The sequence below is a fragment of the Mytilus galloprovincialis genome, chromosome 11, assembly GCF_965363235.1.
Source record: "Mytilus galloprovincialis chromosome 11, xbMytGall1.hap1.1, whole genome shotgun sequence".
NCBI classification, from domain to species: Eukaryota; Metazoa; Mollusca; class Bivalvia; order Mytilida; family Mytilidae; genus Mytilus; species Mytilus galloprovincialis.
Genome location: NC_134848.1, coordinates 79,864,076 through 79,887,418, shown reverse-complemented (window position 1 = coordinate 79,887,418; position 23,343 = coordinate 79,864,076).

Below are 23,343 nucleotides of genomic sequence, written 5' to 3'. Positions count from 1 at the left end.
AAATCTACGTTTTACGAATGCCACGCGTAAAATACAATACAGTAATTCCCTAATTTTCATTTGACAAAACATTTGTAACAATTCATTATTTTCTAATTCTATGCATTTACATTATTTCCTGTTTTTAATATGATTAAGTTGGTCTGGCTAATAAATCGAGTAAAAGAACATGAGTCATTGTTAAATGAAATCTTTTGCTATAGAAATAATTTAGAACAGTATGATAAAAGTATTGTGAAAAAACTACTTGAATCTTCTGATTATCAAAGCTTGATGAAAGTTATTTCTGGTTTTATTGATTGTAATCAACTCTTATAACATAAGATACATAGCCTCACTGTGAGTTTTTATAATATGTACATAGTTGATATAAAATCAGAAAGAGCATACTTTCAAGATAAATTTATTCCGAATAAGACTCCAAATTTATTGTTAACCTGTTCCTACCAGCTGGGACCAACATGTTTAAACAGAGGAATTAGTCTTTTGATTCTTGCTCGTTTCTTCCAAGTGGCTATTTTTTAAAACACAGAAGGTATGCTCTCAATTTCTTTTGTTTCTTCATATATGTTTGGTTCAAACAAAGGAATTATGCTGTTAAGTACTTTTATCGGTTGTTTCGTACGGCTAGGTCATACGTGTTTAAATAGTTGGGCTAGGCTAATGATATTTTCGCTTGTTCCTAGAAACTAGGTCAAATGTGTTTTTATTTTAGCGTTAAATAAAGGCAACAGTAGTATACCGCTGTTCAAAACTCATAAATCTATGGACAAAAAACAAAATCGGGGTAACAAACTAAAACTGAGGGAAACGCATTAAATATTAGAGGAGAACAACGACACAACATTAAAATGTAACACACACAGCAACGGACTACACACAGCAACGGACTAAGCATTAGACAACATCCGATGAGAATAACCAATATAACATCAAAACCAAATACATGAATTGGGGATAGAAAAGTACCGTGACACGTCTTATAGTTAAGCCAGTCAACCGGTCAACAAACATAACAATCAACAAACTAATTAACCGATGGACCAATTAACCAATCTAACAAACATGTTTTGAAGAAAAGAGACCGTTAACAATTGTTTCAAAACAATTGATTCATATTGCATACATCATTATCGCCTCACACAAATTCAATACACACGATACAGTCAAGCAAACAATGTTAAAATTTCTGTACTTGCGAAAACAAATTTTAGAAAGAATTGGGAGTACGTTGTTTGTCAGGTTTGAAAATGAACTACAAATATGAATATTTAATTTTCGGCTAGAATACATTATTTTCATGAACATCAACCTACAGATGGGCGCGGTCTTAATCTGTACAAAAGTTAACATGGCACAGACTTGTTGACTGCTTTCTAAGTTGCGAAATGCTTAGCAGACACGCAATTTAAATTCTTCGTTGGTAGACCATGCCTTTCGTCTGCTTTTTGAGGACTGCTACATACCTATTGACAAGTCTGCTCGAAATCAGACCTGTATACAAGTCTGCTTTTGACCAGTCCTGAGGCCAGGTCTACCCCAGACAAGATATGTGACAAAAAGAACTCCATTTAAATAGGCTAGATTGGACTTTTTTCTTCTTACAGATAATATGTTAAATAGTCTCAAAAACTGTGAAGTACATCCAAATTATCGTTCAGATCATTCTATGGTATTACTTGAACTGGAATGTAATCCTTTTATTAGAGGAAAAGGTTTATGGAAGTTCAACAACTCCTTACTTTATGATATAGCATATATAAATACAGTTAAACAAAAGATTAGTGAAATCAAAGCACAATATTGTGCACTAGTTTATGATTTTGACAATATTGATGAGATAGATAATGAAGATATTCAAATGAGAATTAATCACCAACTTTTTCTTGAAACTTTATTAATGGAAATCAGGGGGAAAAGTATTTCTTATTCCAGTTACAAAAAAGGGAATCTGAAAAAAGGGAAACAACTTTACGAAATGAAATTATACAGTTAGAGGAGAATGTTGACGAACTTTACTAAACTTGAGAGCAAAAAAATTGAACTTGAGCAATTACGTATTAAAAAATTAAAGGGTAAAATAGTCAGATCACGTGTTCAATGGATAGAGGAAGATGAAAAACCAACAAATTATTTTTGTGGACTGGAGTCAAAAAATTTTATGAGTAAAATTATACCAAAAATTGAAAGAGATAATGGGGAAATACTTACTGATCAGAACAAAATTTTAAAAGAAGTAAAACTTTTCTATGAAAATTTATATCAGAAGAGAGATAACTCAAGTTCAGTAGCTGATCTGAAAGAAGATCTTAAAAATGTAAATGTTCCAATACTTTCTAATGGTGAGAAGGAGAGCTTGGAGGGTAAAATCACAGTCAAAGAGGCTGGACAGGCATTAAAAAATATGAAAAATAATAAAACTCCTGGCTCTGATGGCTTTTCTACTGAATTTTTTTAATTTTTTTGGAAAGATCTCCATTTTTTTGTGGTTGAATCTTTAAATTATGGTTCAGAACAGGGAGAACTGTCAGTAACACAAAAACAAGAAATTATTACTTGCCTGCCAAAAGGAAATAAACCACGTCATTTTTTGAAAAATTGGCGTCCTATTTCACTTTTAAACACTGTCTATAAAATTGGGTCAGCAGTAATTGCAAACAGATTTAAGACTGTCCTTGACAAACTTATTAATCTTGATCAGACTGGTTTTATTAGTGGGAGGTACATAGGAGAAAATATAAGGCTTTTATATGATATCATGCAATACACAGAAGATCACGAAATACCTGGACTCTTGTTGTTAATTGATTTCGATAAGGCTTTTGATTCTATTTCTTGGGATTTTTTTGCTAAATGTTTTAGAGTTCTGTAATTTTGGGGAATCAATTATCAACTGGATAAAAGCTTTTTATAATATTAATATCAAGTCTGCAGTTATACAAGGGGGTAACCTTTCTGAATTTTTTAATATAGGTCGAGGCTGCCGACAAGGTGATCCCCTTTCACCTTATCTTTTCATCCTTTGTGCTGAGATTCTTGCACTAAAGATAAGAGGAAATAAGGAAATTAGTGATATTGAAGTAACTCAAGTTGAGCATAAGTTGTCACAGTTTGCCGATGACACTTCATTGATTTTAGATGGTAGTGAAAAATCTTTATATGAATCCTTATCTGAATTGGAATGGTTTGCAAAAATATCTGGTTTAAATATAAATTTTGAGAAAACACAAGTAATTTGGTTTGGAAGTAAAAAGTATAGCAAGGACATTTTATGTCCCGACGTTAACCTTTCATGGGGGGAGACAACTTTTAAACTACTTGGGATAAACTTTGATGTGGACTTAGACAATATTGTCAACATCAACTATAATGATAAAATTAAACAGATTAAGAACATAATAAAACAATGGTCAAAAAGAAACCTTACAGTAATAGGTAGAATAACTGTGATAAAAACTCTTGTTTTACCTATTTTAAACCACCTTATTATGTCTTTGCCTAATCCTTCAAACAGTGTATTCCAAAAAATAAATGACATTTTTTATTCTTTTGTATGGAATTCTCCTATTCATAGAGTGAAGAAGGACATATTGATTAAAGAATATTTGGAGGGAGGATTAAAAATGATAGATCTTTATAGTTTTACCATGGCACTAAAATCATCATGGATAAGAAGGATTTTTCAGAGATATAATAAGTGGCAAAGTATTTTGATGTCAAATATTGATAAAAATAAATTTTTTAATTGTGGTGTTCAGTATATCAAACAAGCTAGTTTATATATTAAAAACAGTTTTTGGAAAGATGTATTCAGAGCATGGGAAATGATTACTGATAAAGAAAGAAATATGGACTATGAATATTTTTTATCAAGTCCTATTTGGTTTAACAATATGATCAGAATTGGTAATAAACCTGTTTTTTATCAACATTGGTTTAATCATGGTTTACAATAGGTTAATGATGTAATAGATGAACATGGATGTTTTATTTCATTAGAATTGTTACAGCAATGTAATGATATCAATGTAAATTTTCTGAATTACATGAGTGTTATTTCTGCTATTAAAAAAGCAGCAAATAATTACAAAAAAGGTTCATATAAGTTATGTTGTCCATTTATTCCAGCTTGCTTACAAGTCTTTTTTAAAAGTAGAAAAGGTACTAAAGATATGTACAAAATACTCATAAGTAACAAGGTGACTCCAACAGGACAACTGAAGTGGAGTGAAATATTAGGTGAAAATCTCATTTGGAAACATATATGCAAACTACCTTTTACAGTCACTGTCAATACAAAACTACAGTGGCTTCAGTACAGAATAAACCATAGAATTCTTGCCACAAATAAATTTTTATGTAAAATCAGACTTATCGATAACCCTCTATGTACTTTTTGTAAATTAGAAGATGAAACTATTGAACATATTCTGTGGAATTGTGAGATTATCCAAAATTTTTTACAAGATGTAGATTATTGGTTCTTATCTGGTGGGGAAAGCCTGCCATTGAATAAGTTGAATTTTATTTTTGGAAATATATCAAAAGTTCGAAAAGGTGACCCATATAATTTGATTTTTCTATACATGAAACAATATATATACAACAGTAGATGTTTTTCAAAAGATCTTTCAGTCAGTGCCATTAAAGAAAAGTTAAAATATATGTACAATTAAAAAAATAATGGCAGTCAAAAATAAGAGACAAAAACACTTTGATACCATGTGGAATGCATTTAAAGTATTATTTTTATAATTCAATTTGTCATTTGTTTTTACAATCTATATATTTATTGTTAAAACTAACATAAATAATGATTGTATCTAATAGCACAATTTATTATGTACTGAAAATCATACGGGATATTTATTAAACCTCTTCCTTTTTTTTTTTTTTTTTTTTTTTTTTTTATAAAATTCTTTAAAATTCTCAAGTGCCACACAGTGGTACATAAACATTTAACTCTAATTATATTTTCTTCTATATTTTCTTGCTTCTTTTTTTCCATATAAATAGAAAAAAATAATTTACAACAATGTTTATTGTCATAAATAAATATATATTCAAATCTAAAAAAAAAAAAAAAAAAAAAAAAAGATATGTGACAGGTCTACTTCTTATCAGACATATGAACATATCAAATACTGATTAAATCTTCTGACCAGTCTGTTATTGTCCAGACATGCAGACAGATCTGCTCATGACCGATTACCGTGTTTAAGACTTTTCATATCAGACTTGAGCTTTAAATTTGTTCACAATAATCGCATTGCTGTTTTATCCCAGTAGTTGTATATACCAAACTTCTTAACTCTTGAGACTCTATATAGATATTATACACATTTAACAAGTATTTATCTTAATTTCATATATTCTTATATACAATAATTCATAACTATTCACACCAAAACGCCGTGTACAGAAAACATGTTTACATTTGGTTTAATCATTGATTGATTGTTGGTTGCTTAACGTCCACTGACAAACATTTCATGCATATTCAGGACGAGAACAAGTTCACAACAAATACAATAGGCAGGTCCTGTCACAACAGAGGCCATTTGGAATGATGGTCTGGGAAATTTGGACTGCCATTGGAAAGTGAGGGTATATTGGATAAGGACAGAAATTTTGCCTTGCAACAGGCCACCTACGGACCCAGTTGGTTAAATGTAAGGTACACTAGTTTCACATTAAATTTATTCACATCTATACACCTTGTTTAGCTACCTGTACATAAGATTTGTTCACACTTGTAAACTATATGTCATTTAAATTTTCATTACGTAGAACCGAATTCAAATTTTCAAACAACTTTTCTAGCAGTTAAGGAACGACCATTTGACTTTAAAAAAAGGGGGATGAATTTTTTCCGTAATTTGATTAAAAAAAAAAATTGGGTCATACAGATGATTAGAATGAACAAATATTCTGAATCCAAAATTTTCCCATACTTAATAGTGTTAAATATTTAATTGGTACCATCGAAAAAAACACCAAATATAAACATTCGAGCTTGAAAAATTCAGACTCCGAACCCTCTCTTTATTTTAAGTAAAGTGGTTGCTCCTTTAAGAAAGTCATTTTGGATGATTGGCAGTAGTTTAAAGATGTCTCGATTACGCATTAAAAACGTCCTTATATATCAATTTCTGTAAAATAAACAGATGTCGTACCAATACCTATGTTTGATCGAGGGAAGGGTGACAGTAGAAATGTACTCGACCGAGTCATCGAGGTGAGATATTTAATCAAAAGTTCGACTGCATCATTTAATATGTCATGTTTATTAAATACCGAACAGAAAAAAACTAGTAAAAGTAAATTTGCTTATGTTAATTTAGGAAGGGGTTATGGCCCCCCTCTTTTTGAAAATCCAGAATCTGCATCAGATGGGGAAAATAAGATGCGGATTAATGCCACACAGACAGTTGAAAATCACCTTATGCAACACGACTTCATTTTGTAATTCAATGAAAATAATTGCAAATTCTACTCTCACAAATATTATTTTAATCATATTTAATCAAACTGCCTCCATAAGAATTTCATCTGTATATTTTTTCAGATCAATGATAAGGGCAATGTTGTTGTGGCTACAAGATTTGGACAACTCCTAGTAACATTTGGATAAAATGAGATGGAAATCTGTAAACAAAATTAAATTCTGGAAGAGGAAATAAATTGTGGAACACTTTGAAGTGTTCGCGAGGCAGCAACTCATCAGTCATTATCTAGAAGTCAAGCAGTTTTCAAATGTTTATGTTAATCTAAATGTTTAATTAACCGGTGCAAATGCAGGAAAAACGGGGGACAGCGCAAAAGTCGGTGCCACAGTTCAACAACTTGTATTAACAAATGATTTTAACACAAATTTCTATCAAGTTTTCATATTTTATAAGTAATATTTTAGGCGAGTGTAATATTTGAAAAAGACGTCTAGTTAAGGACTTTAATGCACCCACCTAACACACGGCTAATTTCTTTTTTAAATGAAAGAATAATGATTTAACTTTGATTTTTGCCCGGTTGTCACAAAATCGTACGTTGCAGTTTTTGTAAAATTGACGTTTATTTCAGAAATTAGTTGAAAAATTTAAAATTACGACATGTTTTTCAAGCAAAGGAAATTAGTCATATCTCTTCTTTTAAATAGAATAATTAAGTGAATTAGATTCTTAAAATAATGAAAAACAATATTTAAAAATGTAAGTCCGCATGGTTTTGCATTCCTTCTAAATATTTGACATTTTGTACGAAAATTTTCATAATCCTGACTTTTTCGGATCTACAATTAAATTTTTATTAAATGCTTTTGCACTCTATCCGTTTTGGAACACACCAAATTACTCATCAGTTATCGTTTTTTCATTCAAGATCAAGATTTTATCTCAACATTTCTTAAAATCACAAATTTCTGTTATTTTATGATGTTGGGTAAAATCACTATAGTTTCCGGAATCCCTTATCCATTTCGTTATCGTTTTTTTACTGAATATATTAGTCGATTTCCGTGTACTTAATAGTGCTATTAGAGTACGATAAATCATATTTAAACGGTTTTATTTCTATCTTTAACTTCAGTGTAGCTTAAATAGATATAATATCGTCCGAATTTAAGATCAAATCAAAGTAAAACATAGTTTTTGAGTTCTGTAGAATTCACCCCTTTCTAAATAAGGAATCGTATCGGAAAATTGTAGAAAATCTTCCGAGTCGTGTCAAATTTTCACAGTCCAGTTCACGATGAAACTCTTTCTATGCTAAAAAGTAAAAACTAATCAAAAACTATCCATTGATTGAGATGCATAGTCTGTCATGTATTTACTACATAGAAACTATGTAGTTAAACACTTAAATGAAGATACAGTTGTATTGCCGTAGTGGGAAAACGAAAAGATGAAGTTCACAGTGAGCCTACAGAAGACTGCACTTCTGGACGAAAAAACGTCTGTCCATACCAGTAACAGTCGTTCTAAGACTGATAATGTTTGTTAAAGTTGTAACAGTTGTTAAATTTCACTGCTGCAGTTTTTTTGTAACTGTCCCAACTTTAAAAGTGTTTGTCTACAACATAAATCGACTGTAACAACGCAAGAAATAACTGTCACGGTCATTAAAGGACTGATACAACTATTTCAAAGTTGTAACAGTTGATTTACAACTGTCCCAACTCGAAAATCGTTGCAACAGTCTTAAATAAACTGATTAAACGCATAAAGGGTTGTCACAGTCGTAATAAAACTGATGCAACCATTAGAAAGTTGTAACAGTCATCTAATTACTGTCCCAACACGGAAAACGTTGAAACAGTCATGAATAAACTGTTTAAACGCAGAAAAAGTTGTAACAGTTAAAATATGATAGCTACAGCAATTGTATAGGCATAGCTAATTTATAAGCGTAGCAACTTCCAAACATTGATCTTCATGTACACTTAAAAGTCACGGATACAAAATGTCTAACAGTCAGGGATATAGGTTCAATTATTTGTAAAACAATTTTACTGTGTGAAATATAAGGTTGTGTCAAAGAGAAACAACTATCACTCCAATGTAATACATTAATTTTAGATAGCTATTGATTTAAAAAAAAATGTTTTGAAATATTTGCCACTGAACACATTTTTGTATTCGTCGGTTATTCATTGAATGTGCTGAATTAATAATTTTTTTTAACACTTCCTCGCCCTTATCTCTTCGAACAAATAAAAATCGGAACCAGCACTAGATACCTGCAATTTCACTAAATAAAAGATAACTACTAACAGAAAAATCGAAAAACGTTCCCCAATATATTTGTAACCAAATGTATCTTTATAACTGAATTAAAAGTTGAATATTATCTAAATAACAATTTAATTATTTTTCATTAAATTAGTTAGGTGTAAAATCATTCATGCATACACGGTTGTTTTCAATACCCGTATTTTACGAATCACATTACTTCATAATAACGCTCAATATACATGATATACTCTAAACCTAACGGGGAACTCCTAATACACACACTTGTCAAACTTATCCCCATATAAAACTGCTTTTTATTTTCTTGAGGGCTTATTTCACACACTTATTCTGAGCTTTTATTTGGGGCTACATTTTTTTCTTGTAAAATTATAAATATTGCCGTATTAACCATTTTGATTTCTATACATGTAAAAAAAAAATCAGACATTTAACACATCTTTTGCAGCTATGGAAAACAATTAAATCTTAAATCTATCTGAATTTAATTTATTTTATTTTACCGTATTTTATTTTTGAATAGTTCGATATTAACTCGACTTTGTGTTGTATTTTGTACGGAATGGTCTATTTGAAGTTCAATTGCAATTGATACACATGATACATGTAAATAGCACGTCAGCATTCATGATTGAGGTAAAAAAATATTATCACTCGCGAGAAAAATTCATATTTTCACCGGATTTTTCGCAAACAATTTACCATACATATGTAAATACTAGTAGATGGACGTACTGTACAAGACCCGACAAAATAAATAGCGCCAGTGCAAGTTCAAATGTTCAAAACAAGAAAAACTCGCATTGATTCAGACAGGGAAATCAAATCTTCTTTTATTTTTTTCACATCACATATATTATCTTTTGATCAGAAACAAGCTTCTGTCCAAGTTTGGTACAAACCCAGGATAGTTTAATAAAGTTATTAAAATTAAAAAAAAACTTGAACCAAGTCCATTTATAAGTAAAATACGGAAAAAATGGAATTTTATTTTTACAAAATTTACATCTGGATACTATCTTATACAAGCTTCTGTCCACGTTTGGAAGTAATCCAGTATAGTTTAAGAAAGTTATTAAAATTTCAAAAATTTTAACCACAGAGTGAATATTTGTGGATGCCGCCGCCGCCGACGACGACGGAAAGTAGGGTCGCTTAGTCTCGCTTTTTCCACACACCCCAACCCCAACCTCTCTGGATCCGCGCCTGAGGCCGTACATTGACCTATAATCTTTTAGTGCGTTATACATGTATGACTTTGTAATGCTTATTGTGTTTATAGAAAACAATGGGAAAATGTTGCTTAACATCTTGGGATATATATTTAGAAGGCATTTATTCAAAAGCAGATATAATGGATTTGTAGAAAAAACATGAATAAGGGCAGATGATCAACTATTATAGTACAAGTCTTTGGTTAACCACAATATATTTGTGTATCAATGTTGCTTTTATAAACATGATATAAAAATCAAACTTGGGTTTCTCGTCTAAACTTGTTTACATTGTGTTACATCATCCAATATGGCTAGGCCTGTTATAAGTTTTTCATTATCATACTTATGCGGAACAGATTTTGCTCATTTTTGAAGGATGTACAGTTACTAACAATTACATCACTTTGTTTACGGTCGATGGTTGTCTTATGGAAATTCATACCACATCTCCTTATTCTGGTTATCATACAGTATACATGTTATACCACTGTCCATGCTGTCCCAGGTTAGGGGGAGGGTTCGAATCCCGCGAACATGTTTAACCCCGTCACATTATTTATGTATGTGCCTGTCCCAAGTCAGGAGCCTGTAATTCAGGTTTGTTGTTTGTTTATGTGTTATATATTTGTATTTCATTCATTTTTTTACATAAATAAGGCCGTTAGTTTTTTTGTTTGAATTGTTTACATTGTCTTATCGGTGCCTTTTATAGCCGACTATGCGGTATGGACTTTGCTCATTGTTGAATGCTGTACGGTTACCTATGATCATGATAATTGTTAATGTTTGTGTCTTTTTGGTCTTTTGTGGATAGTTGTCTCATTGGCAATCATACCACATCTTTTTTATATGTTATACAAGACAACAATACCAAGTATTATCAAATGAATTATAACATGCATATTATTATTAATTAAATTAACTGTACCAATTTTCTTGCACCAGATGCGCATTTCTACAATTCATGTCTCTTCAGTGATGCTCGTGGCCAAAATATTTGAAAACCCAAAGCTTATATAAAAGATGAAGAGCTATAATCCAAAAGGTCCAAAATGTATAGCCAAATTCGTGAAAGGAATGAGAGCTTAATAGTTGTCAGACTTTTGTTATCAAAAAGCAGCTACATCATGTACATGTGTATAATCAATATGGTAGACATGATCACTGGTGTCAGATGTAAACAAGAGTGACTGTGCAAATGCTGAAATGTCATGTCTACTTTACCTGCATGTTATAGGTTTTACTACATGTACAAGTATCACACAAACTTTCAATTTTCATTAACCTTTGAAAATGAAGTTGCAGTCAAATAAACCATGCCCGACAGATATTGTACACCCTACAAACTGACATTCCATACCCAAAATTTAGTGATTTATACTGTCTGTGAAATAGACTTAACATTCTTAACATCCAAACCATGAAAACTAACTTATGAATATATCCAATAACATGCCAAAAGTAGTGATCCTATACATGTCATGCATGTACATTTAGACTAGTTTATACTGTAGCATCTGAGAAACATTTGGAAATACATGTATATCAAACCACAAAAACTAAGCATTGTTCAATGAATCACGACATTTTCATTGAGGTCAAAGTCTGATGTAAGTCTTGCAATTAGACATTCATCTTGCACTAATTTCATACACCAAATATAGTTGACCTACTTTAGTTGACCTACTTGTCCTTCTGCTAGTAGTATTCAACATGTGTGGGAAACAAACTTGATAAATTACATGTATTAAACTGAAGTAACCTTAATCACTGATCCATGAAATGAAGTCAGAATCAGGCCAACCCTGCCTGACAGACAATGAGACATGTACACCTTTCAAGATACCATAAAAAACCTCAATTAATATACATTTAAGACTTAAAGTGTATTTCACTGTGACTGTTCAAACAGTAATTTTTTTTTTTCAAACAGTTACATATACATGTAGTGTACCATGAAAACTAGGTAAAGTGCAATGGACAAATCACTAACAGAAACTTCATAACATAAGGAAGTATCCAGGCCTTTCAGCTTCTAAAATGTATCTTGTGAAGCTTAAATACAAAACGGTACACTGTAGCCACTGCCAGATTGTAGTACATATTTCTTTATTGTTCTTGCATGCATGTACTTCAACTTTTGTTGCAGAAGGGATAATAAAATTATACTTTAAAGTACATGCATGGTTTATTTGTTTCAAATAATTGGCCACTAATCATGCCTATTCAAATTTTTATTTAATTCTAAGTCAGACTTTAATAATTTAAGTTACAGCAAGCAGTCATTTGACACTAAACAATTGACACGGGACTGTACGAGACCCTCATAATTGGTTAAGATCTTTTTACACACCCTGGACATGCTGGCGGTAGTTAACAATTGCAATGCCAACATAAACTTCAGATGTGATATACATGAACTGTTTTGTAAATTCAACTGAAAGTAGAAATTCACATTATCCATATTGGTATTATATTAAAATGACTGATTATCCACTAATTAAAAGTATTCATGAATTCAGATATGATGCACTATTATTAGTAGTATTCACTGAAACTATGAATTTTCCTTATTCCAAATTGCTATTTCAAATGAATAATTATCATGGAATCATGGAATTCAGAAACAATGTACATGTTCAGTATTTTTGTGTTTTTACTTTGTACATGTATGATTGCACTATTAATATTCACTGCAACTATGAAATTTTGTTATTCCAAATTCACAATTGATCATGATAATCCAAGGTAATTAGTCCTCCAGTAACGTGGTCCTCCTTTAATACAATTTGTAAGTTTCCTATTTGTACAAGGCAAAATTTTCTTCTTGTCCAATTTAATCAAAACGTCACATCATCATCATGGAATAATGCTGCACACCATATTCATAATTTCCAAAAACAATAGATAACTAGCATTAAATAATGAATTAATCCATTGTTTCACAATTTGCAGCTATATGAGCGACTCAGTGACATCTATATTTCCTATGCATCAAAGTACACATGTACTAGCAGGCGTCATATTCTAAGTGGGAATCATGGTCAAACCAATACATATTCAGTATGATTCTACAAAATAAAATGTACATTTAGACTCAAGTACAGTAAATGTTTAACTAATAATAAATATATAATACTACATATATACATTGTACAATAATAAGAAAGTTAATTACAATAACTGTATTTACCTAGATAAAACTAGCACTTCTCATTTCATTGACTGAAAAATTCTAGCACTAATACAATTCTATTTTCAAGTCCCTATTAACAAGAAAAATAAATCTGTTAAGGGGGTCTAAATTCTATATAGTGTTTTCTTTTTTCCTGCATTTAAGATTTTATAAGTGTGATTGTGTACTTTCATTGAAGGGTTACTGTCTTATTAAGGCTCACACCATACTTTATTTCATCAATTCTTTAAAGTCAGACATCATGGACATAGTTATTACTCTCTAAAACACAACAGGTTATTTCTGTTGTTCATTTTATTTCTGTTTATAATTTAATATGAAATATATTGATACTACAAACATGACAAAGAAAAGTTTAAGGAATGAAAAAATAAAATAAATAAATAAATGCACTGTTACTATATACATGTAGATGATATTGACTTTACCTTTGTCCAGTGCATATAATGAATAAACCTTTGTGATGTAAATATATTGTTCCAAGACTTAACCATCCCAGTTATTGTTTTAAATCCTTGAGTTTAATAATTTTTACATCTTCTGTGTTACCCTGAATACTTTTTACTTATTCATCATTTCTTATTACAGCTTGCATTAAATAATGCTTTGCAGCTCAGACAACACTTTTTGTTTATTTAATTTAGTTATTTACCCAATCTTATTTTAATAAATCAATATTCAAATTATTTTTAAAATTTGCATTTTGATATCCAAAATAATAGTATATATAATGTATATCCTGCTGTTTCATATTTTTCTTAAATTATAATTTGTTTTGAAAAAGTTATCATAATTTTGAAGAGGACAATTTTAATCATGATAATTTGTGAACATTATTATAAAATTATATCATTATACCAATGACAGATTAAATATCATCCCCCAGGGCAATAAACTATTGTGTCTTAATTTGTATATTAGCTACATCATGTATATAAGCATTTTTTAGTATTACCTCTCGGATATCCAGTGTTAACATTCTGATTATTACCTATTTTAATGTCACATTTGCATGGTCATATTCAGTAAATACAAATATTTTAATTGTATATTTTTTTTTTAAATATTTTGAGCTTCATAAAATACTTTAAAAAAGTTTATACCATGTTAACATAAAAAAAAAATGCATACAGACATGACAGATAGATTTTTTTGTTATGTTTTCCTGACATATTGAATTTTAACATAAAATAATTATCATGGTTATGTAGAAAATGCAAAAAATCTGCAGTCGTATGTGAATGCACATGATAAGAGGAGATGTGGGATATATCAAAGAATATGCATCAACCCAACAGTTAGACAACAATAAAGTAACCAAAACACAATTGAATGCGTGTCAAAAAATATGACTCATGATTAGAAGGTCCTTAATCATTGCGAATAAATAAAAAGACCATTGAATGTTACTACTTGTAAGTTAGATAACATGTATGGCACAAATGAATTTGAAAAACCATGCTAACAGGACACAATTTATAAAAAAAATTCACATGAAAATATATAGTTTAGGTTCAAAGTATTAACAAATAATGGTGATTTAATATAAATTCTATGTTAAATCTAAAAGGAATAAAATTATGATGCTAGCTTTGCTCTTTTAATATTTGTTTTTTAAACAATGTAGTACATGATAAAACAATTACTAATTAAATTAGCAGAATTTGTTTAATCAACTGTGTTTAAATGGCAACTGTTTATGACTCTGTTCCTTGTTTCAGGAACATTAATTTAATAATATTGTTTTATTTTGATGATTAATGCTATTTTAAACCATTTCTAAAATACCTATTCACTTTTAATGCCTGCCTAATATTATCAAATATATATATTAATGTTTCGTTGTTCATGATTTGTGAATTATTCAAAATCAAAATGAAAGTGGACACTTGCTAAATAAGTCACTATTTAATCTTAAAGTTAATAATTTTCATAACATTTTATGATCAAATCATATGTTTTTGTACTATGCATGTTTTTTTTTATGGAAATTGTGACATCACACTGCATTCTTAATTGAACAAAAACTTAATCAGCTGATAAAGCAAAACCAGGGAAATACTAGTTATCCAGCATTAGCATGATAAGAAACACATTTATATGGATACGTACATGTAAAGATCGGTTGGTTGTTGGTTATAAAATGTCCAGTGACAAGTATTTCATGCAAATTTAGGACCTGAGTTAGCAATACATTAACATACAATATGTACACTACATGATGCATAGATCAGTGGCACATCCAGAACTTTTCATTTCTTGGGACAGGGCCTCTGACTGCCCTTAGGGGCACAGATCCAGTCATGCTCGAGTGATTCCCTATATAATCAACCAAATTTGTCCCACAAAAAAGGGGAAGATATAGAGTAACCTTTTCTGTATTCCACCCAAGGTGATGTATGCAAAATAATTAAGCGGGAATAAATAGCATACACATGATAATAGGAGGAGGGGAACGGTGTCCTTTATGACTTTCAATGATTTATTATGATGCACAACTTTAACATTGAAGCTTAAAGCCTATATTTTCCCTGGAATATGCAACTTTGTACGAGTGTGGTAATATAGAACATTGATTCATAGATGTAACACGTTCTCATCTAAAATTAGAAATTCTCATATGCCACTTAACTTATTTTTGTGTGAAAAGGCTACAACATTTGGGATTATTGATATATTTCGCGTAAAAAACTCACTGTATAGCATTAACAATATTTGTTTGTCATCTTTTGCCAAGATTTGTGATCTTTCTTTGTAAATGCGAACCAAAATTTCATTATTTTATCATAAACCTTTTTCATAGGATGCTAGAATGAACTATTTTAACACCAAGGAAATAGTTCAAGTAAATAAACCTTAAAAGGATACTCATTCTGCATTTTTGTTATACTTTTATGTCATTTTTGAAATATATACATAACATAGCATTTACCCATCTTTATTTCAGATGTTTCAATGAAAAGAATGCTAAATTAAGTCTTTTTTCTCTTACTTGTATTTGTCAGTCTGTATGTCTGCATACCACCCTGGTGTATGCTAAAACCTCACTGTATGTGTATACTAGAACTTGTCAGGTCCGTATGCCAGCATACCGACCTGGTTAATGCTAAACTCTCACTCTATGCATATACAAGTATATTTCAGGTCTGTATGCTGGCATACCGACCTGGTTAATCATTGCTAAACTCTCACTCTATGCATATACTAGCATTTTTCAGGTCGGTATGCTAGCATACCGACCTGGTTAATGCAAAACTCTCACTCTATGCACATCCTAGTATTTGTCAGGTCTGTATGCTCGCATACCGACCTGGTGTATGTTAAACTCTCACTCTATGCATATATACTAGTATTTTTCAGGTCTGTATGCTAGCATACCGACCTGGTGTATGTTAAACTTTCACTTTCTGCGTATATAAGTATTTATCAGATCTGTATTCCTGCATACAAATCTGGTGTATTTAGAACCTTTAATATATTTATTTTGGCATAGTTAAGGTCTGTATGCCTGTATACGAACCTGGGATATGTAAACCGATTTTTTTAAAATTTATTTGGCTTTTTTTCTGCTAGGTACTTGTATGCCTGCATGGATTCTGAAATTTTATTCTGGATTCATGTTTGTATTGGCAAGTCTGTATGCCTGAATGCTAAGTATTTACTGAGTAGTAACATTTCTTATTTAATTAAAGAACCTTAGTGAGCACGCTCACATACCCCACGTCCCAACATTGTCATTGGAGAAATTAATTAAGTATAAGAAAAAAAAATTGTATAAGAAAAAATATTGAATAATAATTTCCTGTCAATATACATAGTATGTCCTTATTATCTACAAAGTTTCGTGAAATTCTGTTGTGTGGTTTGAGAGGAGTTGCGATGACAAACTGTTGCAGTAGTACATTAAAGTAAATAAGTTCAAAGGGGCGTAACTCCTAGAAAAAAAATTGAATCGCAATTTCCCGTCGATATGCACAACTACATAGTATGTCCTTATTATCTGAAAAGGTTTCGTGAAATTCTGTTGTGTGGTTTGAGAGGAGTTGCGATGACAAACTGTTGCAGTAGTACATTACAGTAAATAAGTTCAAAGGGGCGAAACTCCTAGAACAAAAATTGAATCGCAATTTCCCGTCGATATGCACAACTACATAGTATGTCCTTATTATCTGAAAAGGTTTCGTGAAATTCTGTTGTGTGGTATGAGAGGAGTTGCGATGACAAACTGTTGCAGTAGTACATTAAAGTAAATAAGTTCAAAGGGGCATAACTCCTAGAAAAAAAATTGAATCGCAATTTCCCGTCGATATGCACAACTACATAGTATGTCCTTATTATCTGAAAAGGTTTCGTGAAATTCTGTTGTGTGGTTTGAGAGGAGTTGCGATGACAAACTGTTGCAGTAGTACATTAAAGTAAATAAGTTCAAAGGAGCGTAACTCCTAGAAAAAAAATTGAATCGCAATTTCCCGTCGATATGCACAACTACATAGTATGTCCTTATTATCTGAAAAGGTTTCGTGAAATTCTGTTGTGTGGTTTGAGAGGAGTTGCGATGACAAGAAACAGGACTGACGGACGGACGGACGGACGGACGGACGGGTAAAAAACATTATACCCTCCGCAACTTGGTTGCGTGGGGTATAATTATGTTTGCATACCTCCCTTAGAAAATAAGGAGATGTGTATGATTGTGAAATGAAAAGGTCGAATCACATGGATGTAAGGAATTACTTATTTGAATTTGAAAGAAAGCTCTTAATTCTTAACTGCAACACTCAGGGGTTTATTCCTGTATACCAACCCGCTTTTCAATAAACCCTTGTAAATAATGGAATGCATGGGTTTGATTATCGGCATACCAACATATAATCCTATACCCATTGGAACATAAAAGTTTGCATATTTGTTTGACATTTTCAGTTCACGGTATTCTTGCATACAACACTGGTGTACGGTGAAAACTTCTTTTTCTTGCATGGATACATACAAGCATTAATTGCTTATATACCAATCTATGTTTTATTGAATTGCAGTTTTACATACATTCTAGTATTGTCAAACCAAGCTGGTGTTCAGTAAGCTTGTGTTATTGTGTATGGTTTGCCCCCAGTCTTAAATGTCTGCATATTTGGTGGCACTCATTAGATATTAAGCAAGCTGAATGGTTTGCATTCTAACCAGCCTGATATTGTATTCATATTTTGAATCGCAAAACTATCATTTTTCATCATTCTCTAAGTTATAGACTGCAAGAGGGGCGAAAGATACCAGAGGAACAGTCAAACTCATAAATCGAAAATAATCTGACAACACCCCATGACATGAAATATACAAATTAAAGTACACAAGAAACAGCATAGAAAACAAACAAAGTCTGAGCAACACGAACCCTTACCAAAAACTGGGGATGATCTCAGGTGCTCCAGAAGGGTAAGCAGATACTGCTCCACAGTCCAACAGTGGCACCGTCGAGTTGCTCATGTTTTTACAAACCCGATAACTAGCTTTATACAGTAAGTCAAATTCGTGAAAAGGGAAGGGGATTGTAGTTATGACGTGAGAAACATATCCGATATCATCTGTGAAACAGTTATTCCATAACGGTCAACCAACTATATACTATGGTAACAATTGTGTATACACTGGAGTTGTAAAAACAAATCCTTCAACCAGGAAAGCCAAAGAATTGATGCCTTTTCTATTGAAGCCATGCATACATTATTAGCAGGAACAGCAAAAAGACTGGTGTTGTTCATTGGTGTCATAGTTTTCTAGGAAGGCATTGGTTTAACCTATCCAGTCACTAAGATGTGTTACAATTAAATTCATAAGCAACACATAAATAGTTACATGAAAGGTATAGCCAATGTTTGAAAAATGCTGAAACGAGAAATGGAAACTACATATTATATATATATATGCGAGTAAATATTTTACGCTTCACAAATTTAACATTGATGTGGCGTGGTCAACTACATCAAAGATTTGATGGTCAATTATACTTAATTTGTTGAATGATCTTTCATCTTGATTATTAAATGTGACAGTTTGTACGGTACATGAGTTGTACAGTAGAATTGTAATAACATTTGGACGTTTATCAAAGCAAGGTTTTATCTAATTTAAGGACAGCGGTTCATTGATCACTTATATTGGTATAGTAGCTTGCAGGGCCATAGCGTAATGGAGGCAAATGAGGCAAATGCCTCACTTTTGAAACGACGACCAAACTTTTAAAGTGTCATTTTTTTTTAATTATAGATTTTACATTATCAATATGCAAGTTTCGCGTTTCAAATTATCTACCAGCACACTACTACATCCAATATGTTCAATCTGCAGCAGCGATTGCAGCTTTTACCATAGCGAATCGATGACGGTAAAACAATAAGTGTTCCGAATACAAATCAAAATAAAAAAATTTAAACAAATCTTAATGTCGTTACAAAACTGGTTGAAGATGGGTATTTTAAAGAGAAAAAATATGAAAAAGGTAACTCATGAGTATAAAAACACCCCTATAAATATGCTGGCTTAATACTTTCCTTGGTTTATTTTTAAATCGATTATAGTTATTAATCTTTACAGTAAAATAATTCATTGGCCAAAAATATAATAATTATTCATAATTAATTTAAACAAAATCATGAAGCGCCTTTTCTATGGAAGTCTTAAAAATGTATAAGGCAATTCTTGATTTTTATTTATCTTTAGTAAAAGTAGGAATGATATATTTTTGGTATTGTTTGAAAATAATTTTTTTCGTGTTTCTTTTTCTGTTTATGATCAGCATTGTCTGGTTGTATGCAAGCGTGTTCCATTGATTCTAGTGCGGTAGGTCGTGGGTTCGAACCGCGGTAGGTCAAACCAATGACTTAAAAAATGATAGAATAATGTGTCCAAGTAAAGGTCTTCCATCAGAATAATGTGTTCAGATAGGTCTTCCAGCGGAATGTTTACCGATAACTTGTGATCACTTGTGACATTAGAACGTCAAAAATCCGGTTAAGTAACAATGTTGGTCTATTTTTCTCTGTACCTATTCTTATGGTTAATGATTATGTATAATAAATATATTCTTATTGATGCTCGTCTTATAGAAGCTTATAACTTGATGTTGGACATACATACATATATATATATATATATATATATATATATATATATATATACATAAGTCAAGAACGTGTGTTGAAGCAGTACAGGTCACAGGAGAAAGGAAAGTTTTAGTTGACCAACAGAGATTGACTTTAATATTGAAACTTGATTTGTTACTTACTAGGCTAGTTAATAAAAAAAAAACGCATTTCTGTTATATTTTCTTATTTTTTATTATAGATGGTAATGCTGGAAAAAACTTCTCCCGTACATGTCAGGCACCCGAACCACCCTAAAAAAAAAGCCCAAAGCGAATTGCCTCACTTTAAACAGACCTGCCCTACGGCCTTGGCTTGAAGTAACAATTAAGTTGCGATATAGATTATAATGAAGTAACATGTTGTTTTATAGAGTTGGAACTAAGTAACGTTTTGCATTGGAATTTTTATAACTGTGAATCTGGGCTGTGAACCTTTTAAATATATCATATATACATGTACTTTTCAATATATGATTAAACATGTGAACATTAAACAGACTTCGTTACTGGTATATAGACAGTAGTCAGTCTCTCTATATATATATATATATATCATGGTGAAATATTTAATAGCTATTTCCTTATGTGAACGGGCAAGAAGGATTAGATCCCAGATACATATATCCAAAATAATGACTGTCCAAAATACACAGAACAAAGACCCATTTAGCGTTACATTTATATATCACAATTACTGATTTTGAAATTTAAGCGAACTAAGGGTTCTTTATAGTGGTTGAATTGAACTACATGTAGTTCCCTTGAAAAACAAATTGTCGCCATGCATGTGATTGATTGAAGATCAATGAAATATGTCATTTCCTTAGTAACATTCATTTTTCCAATTTAAACACTCTTCAAATCTGCTGTTCTAATCCTTTTGCAATAAATTTATGTATAATTTGTTTGAATTACTTCTTTTCTAAAAAAACAAAAAAAGCTAAACAAAAGACGGTCAAAGCTACGTTTTCATTTTCATTGTATACATGCTAGTAGTCAGCTATTAAAATTGTAACTAACACGTAATAATATGTAGATTTATAAAAATTTTGACAATGAAAGTACCTCCTTGTTTTATTGGTCATTAACAATACAGGGATGAACCTTAGTGCTAGTGTTGTAACATTAAGGGGCTTTATCACAATTATTAGTGAAATAAAGTATCTGAAGTATCATGTTCATAAATTACCCTGTTACAGTATTGATTTAAACAGTCTAGTGGCGGATTAAGATATTTTCATTAAGGGGGAGGGGGTTCCAGCCAAGGTTCAGTGATTCCTATATAATCAACCAAATGTTTCCCACAAAAAGGGTGCAGGTACCTTTTGTATCCGCCTTTGGGACCCAACATGAAAAATAAGAAATAATAAGTATAGCAAAACAATTTACGAAAAAGAAAAACCGGAAAAATATGAACCAATGACAACTTCAACAGTCAGGCTCCTGACTTGGGACAGGCATATACAGACTGTATAGTGTGGCCGGTTTTAACATGTGAGCGCTCAGCTTCCCCCCTTTTTTTTAACCTAAAAGTTGTAAGAATAAGACATGAATATCCAGAAGTTTCATAAGGGGGATGAGATAGGGAGGGCACTGCATGACTTATTTAGAGATGGACGCTTCAGTACTGTTTCCCTCAATAAATATACTAAAGTTTTCCCACAAAGCACTGGCATAGCACCCTCTAAAATTCTAGCTCTTGCTACATGTGTACATGCCGACCTCCAAAAAAGAGGGTGTTAAATGAAATCGTGAAAAATGTACAAAAACAGCTAGGTTTACTTACCATAAATATATCCGACATTCTGTTTTGCTTCTGGTTTATTCAAATCAAGATAATAGAGCGTATTTTTGTCCATTTTCTTCTCCGTGAGGGGAACTCCTTCATTGATCATTCAAATTGTTTACATTTATAAATGACGTCATCTAGATGGAGTGCGTGACTCCGCAGATAAGAAGTCCTTTTTTCTTTGACTTTTTAATAATTACCAATACCAAGTATAAACAAAAAGGTTGTTTTGTAATCAATTGCTATTATTCTTATTAAGTGTACTGGTAAAGTAACTTGTGTAAGTCAAGGCTATCCGTCTATATCCCTCCGCCTTACGTCAGAAGGTCCCTGACGTCATATAAATTTTTGTCAACAACTTCGAACTTGGAACCTTGCACAAATTGTGCGCCTCATTTTTCCGTAATTTTTAATTTGCAAACAAAACAGATACCTGCTAGGTCAATAAAGCGATTATAGTCATGGAACTTGAGAATTGGTTTTCATTTATAGATTTACAACAGTGAACGCTTTACCGGTTTGTCTTGCAAATTAACGCTTTTCTGTTTACCAACGGGAGAAAATAAAGAGGTCAGTGGTAGGCTTTTAGTTTAAAAAAAACTCGAAATCGGCAATAAAGTAAAACCACAACTATACTGACGTAAAGGATTTTTTGTAAACACCCAGGTTCGTATGCTATCATACAGACCTGTGAAATACAACATCTGATTCAATATTTGCTGTTCTGCATACACCAGGTGCGTATGCTTGCATACATGCCTGAGAAATACAATGTATTAATTAAATGTAGACATTAGCATACACCAGGTACGTATGCTAACATACAGGTCTGAGAAATGCGAGTTAATTTATTACAATTCAGTTCAGCATACATAAGGTGTTAAAATGCCAGATTCACGATTTCCAAGTGCTTGATAAAATAAAAATGTTTTTTTTCCTTTATTTTTCCCTTTTTTAAATAAGTTTGTCTTATGAGCAATAATTCGACCTTTTTGAGTACGAATTATGACAAATTACCGTTAATGAGAATTTCTAATTTTAGATGAGAACGTGTTCTGTATAGCCTATCGGAGTATCTAAATAAGATTCCGTAGGATCAGTGGCGGATCCAGCCATTTTAAAAGGGGGGGGGGGTTCAACCCACGACACAAAAGTAGGGGTCCAACTTTATGTCCCCATTCAAATGCATTGAGCGGCCAAAAAAGGGAGGGTTCGAACCCTCTCCCCCCCCCCCCCCCCTTTGCATCCGCCAA